We start from the raw sequence: 4,123 nt of genomic DNA, 5'->3' as shown, positions 1-4,123 counted from the left end.
TGCTTTGTTTTTTTTTTTTTTTTTTTTTTTTTTTTTTTTTTACTGCACTGCAACACCAACAGGTAATACGATTCCGTTTTACTGATAAGGACAGCAAGCGTCAGAGAGGTTTAGTGACTTGCCTAGGGCTACCCAGCTATGCCAACCCTGGCAACAGGAAGAAGTGCTTTTTTTTTTTTTTTTTTTTTTTTTCCTGATCCAGGAAGAGGCCCTACTGGGAAGTAGAGGGACTGAATCCAGACCCTGCTTTGTGGCCCCCTCTCAGCACTCCCTCCCTTCCACTCCGAAATGGAGAGGTGGATGGAGAGGCACTCTCTCTGCCACTCACTCAACCCTTCTGCCTTTGGGACCCTATGGACTCTCACCAAGCCCACCCAGCTTGCAGCCTGAGCTCTCTCCCAGGAAGCTGAGCACCTGGGGTCTCAGGCACTCCCTTCTGGTTCAGTTCCTGGAGCACTTACGGCTCTGAGGGAGTCCCCAGAGAGGGAGCTGAAAGGTGGGGGGAGCTTAAGGAGCACCTTTCCTGGGCTTCCAGGAGCCTCTTACATCCCTGTCCCCTTGGCAGAATGGGTGTGTCACAACCGGAGGGTGGGGGTGTGCGGGGATGGCAGAGCTGGCCAGATCTACGGTCCCAGATGTTTGTCAGGCTGCAGTCTGAGTCTGATTTCAGACGTAGGGACTCACAGCAGCTTTGTGGGGTCCTGCCCGGATTCCCACATGGATACTCACTTGCTCACTTGCACACACATGTGCCCTCACGTGACTCCCATCCACACAGAGTTCCATTTATGAAAACCCAGACAAAGCTTCAGACTCTAATGTCCCTGTGGACAGTGACATGAATGGCAAAAACCGTCAGCAACCTAGGTGCTCTGCACACGCTGACTTTAAACTTCACATTGCGGCCGGGCGCGGTGGCTCACGCCTATAATCCAGCACTTTGCGAGGCCGAGGCAGGCCGATCATGAGGTCGAGTGATCGAGACCATCCTGGCCAACGTGGTGAAACCCCATTTCTACTAAAAATACAAAAATTAGCTGGGCGTGGTGGTGGATACCTGTAGTCCCAGCTACTCAGGAGGCCAAGGCAGGAGAATTGCTTGAACCCAGGAGGTGGAGGTTCCAGGATCGCACCACTGCACTCCAGCCTGGTGACAGAGGGAGACTCTGTCACACACACACACACAAAAAAACAACCCTAAACTTCACATTGATCCTGCAGGGGTGTGATTACCTCCCCCTTCCCACCACGCAACTTACAGATGAGAAAACTGGGCCTCAGAAAAGCCAAGTGACTGGTCAGAGGCCACACAGCAACTCCACGGCAGATCGGGGGAGGGGATCCGTCTGTTGTGGAGCTCACGCCGTCCCCCTCACCAGGCTGCCTTCCCGTCTGGCTCCCAGGACCCAGCAGGTGTTCAGCACGTCCACTGATGAATGTGTATGTCTGTGTTTTCTTTCACACACGCTCAGTGCAGGCTCCAGCTGCCTCTCTCTCCAAACCCACTCTGAGCTGTGCTCTCCCTGCAGCCTCAGAAACTCGAAGACCCCTTGGCTTCTTCCACAGCCAGAACCAGCGTGAATTCCCTGGGATCCAGCCTCAGTATCCCCTATGTTTCTCAGGCCCGCACACCTGAGCAAGTCCCTCCCTGCTTTGAGCAGACCCACAGCACTGGCTGGGCTCCTGCCCCAGGCCTGACCCCCACTGTGGAAGCCTCTGGGGTCCAGCCACCTCCATTCTCCTCTCTTCCTCTGAAACATCAGGCCTGGCACTGCTCCCCCTCAGCCCCCTCTCCCTGCGGCCCCCTGGGAGCCCAGGCTTTGCTTGAGGGCAGCGAGTGAAGCCGGCTGTAACAGAGAAACCTCAGGCTCCTCTTTAGAAGTCCCCCGAGGAGGCAGATCTGAGGAAAGGCTGCCGAGAAGGCGCCTGCAGCAATGTCAGCTTGAGAACAACCCAGCTGACAGGATGCTGAGCGGGGATTAAGGTTGGGATCAGGGAAGCCGGGGAAACGAAGGCAAGTTCCCTGCTCCCCGCGCTGCCACCGCTGCTGCTGCCTCGGAGGCTGAGTTTGTCTTCTTGTTTGTTCTGGCTCTGGGAAAGTGGGCGGGGAGGGAAGTGGGCAGGGGTAGGGTGGGGAGGTGGAGGGAAGGACAGGACAGAGGTGGAGAAGGGCAGGTAGGGGGTTGGAGGGAGGTGGAGGGAAGAGAAAGTCAGGGCTCCTCTGGGTCTTGGGGCTCAGTCAGGGACAGGGTCCTTACCTGAGACCCTTCCCCTATACCTGTCCCTATAGTCAGTCTGCCAGCCAGTGAAGCAGCCAGTCGCCCCCCTGCCCCCGCCCCCGGAACCCTCCCTCATGTCCTGAATGTGGGTGGCAGGACCAGTGAGAACAAAATTGGCCTTACCCTGAGAGGCTCCCAGATCAATGAAGCAGATGCAGTCTGAGAGGAGCTGAGCCCGTTTCCATCTGTTTACAAGCGTAAGATCCCCCATTCTGGAGAGAGACCATCACCCAACCTGCCTCATCATTGACGTGTCACAAGAGCCCAGCCCTGGATGACCAGGTCCAGGGAAACCTCAAGCCCTGGCATTGCCACTAGTGTGGTAGTGAAGAACGTGGCTTCTGGTTTCAGACTGCATGGGGTCAACTTTTGGCTCTGTCACTGATTTGCTATGTCACATTGGGCGAGCTGGCTAACTCTCTATTCCTCAATGGGATAAAATCATAGCCCCACCTTACAAGGTGGAGGGAGTGGACACGTGCACAGTGCTTGGCATAGGGCCTGCCATGGAGGACAGAGGATATATGTCATAGGTTAGCTTTATTTATTATTGGGGCAGAGTATAGGAATAAATACGGCAATTTGAAGTGGCTTGCCTGAAGGCTTCCTGGGGGAAGGGGTGTGGAAATCTGATTTTGGAGGCTGAGACTGGGCAGGTGTAGAGAAGTGAATTGGAGGTATGGAATAGAGCTCTCGTTTGCCAGGAGAGTGAGTTAAGGATGTGTCTGGTAAGAGGCAGAAAGGATGCATTTTCTAGGATGCATCCTAGAAACCCCCTCCCAGCCAGCCTTTCTCCAAAGTTCCTACTTTAACTGGGGTAACTCTTCCAGACCTGCCAAGGGCAGGCCAGGGGCGCCAAGACCATGAAAAGATGCCGTTTTTCATGGTACTCTTCCCAGAATGGGATTTATTCCAGAAACTCTAGCCATTCAGGGAGACTTCGCTTGTACCTGGGTTCTCTGGACCTGGCAAGGGAAGAAGCAGGCATAGAGAGTACAAGCCTGGAGGCAGATCACCCCTGGGCTTGGGTTCCAGCTCTGTGATTAATCATCTGTGTGCCTTGGAGCAAGTGAATCAGCCTCTCTGGGCCTTAGCTGCCAGGTCTGTGAAATGAAATAGTAATATCTACCCTAGAATTGTAATGATGAGTAGTTGCTCAATAAATATCCACTGTTGATATTCAACTTAACAAAGAGTTGCTGAGCTCCAGCCAGCTACTGGGGCCCTAATGAATGAGGCCGTTTCTTAGCCCTCAAGTAGCTGGTGGCCTGCATGTGTGTCCAAATATGATGCTGAAGGTTGTGGTGCTACCTTATATAAAGGTCCACCCAGGAACCAAAGAGAAGGAGCTCCTGGCATCCACGTCCCAGGCTGCAGGGGCTGCTTCCCTGGCCCACCCTGCAAACTTGCAACCCTGCTTGTGTGTCCTCAGCCTATCACCCTGTCTCTGGACACCTTGGCTGGCAGGCTGGGGATGGGAAGAGTATTGGGGGGGCGGGTATGAGAGCCTGGGATGGCGTTCTGGTAATTGGGGAAAAGGTCTGCTGAGTCTGATTTCCAGGGGAAAGCCTTGGGCAAGGGGGCCCAGTCCCTGCAGATGTGTGTGAGGAATACCCTGTTGAGGACTTTATCTCTAGGGGCCTGGTTCCAGAAAAGCAAATTTTAAAAACACCTTTTCTTTTTTTCTGTTAATAAAAGTTATGTGTCTTTATTGTTCAAAAAAATGAAAAATACAGAAAAGCATACAAAAGGAAATAAAGATCAGCCATAATCTTCCCACTCAGAGATAGCCATGGTATGATTTTAGTGTATCTCCTAGTTTTTCTTTTGTTTTCTTTTTCTTT

Source organism: Cebus imitator, unplaced genomic scaffold, assembly GCF_001604975.1.
Source record: "Cebus imitator isolate Cc_AM_T3 unplaced genomic scaffold, Cebus_imitator-1.0 Scaffold197, whole genome shotgun sequence".
In the NCBI taxonomy this organism is placed as follows: Eukaryota; Metazoa; Chordata; class Mammalia; order Primates; family Cebidae; genus Cebus; species Cebus imitator.
The sequence above is the reverse complement of the archived record's forward strand: the minus strand, read 5'-3'. Positions refer to the sequence as shown.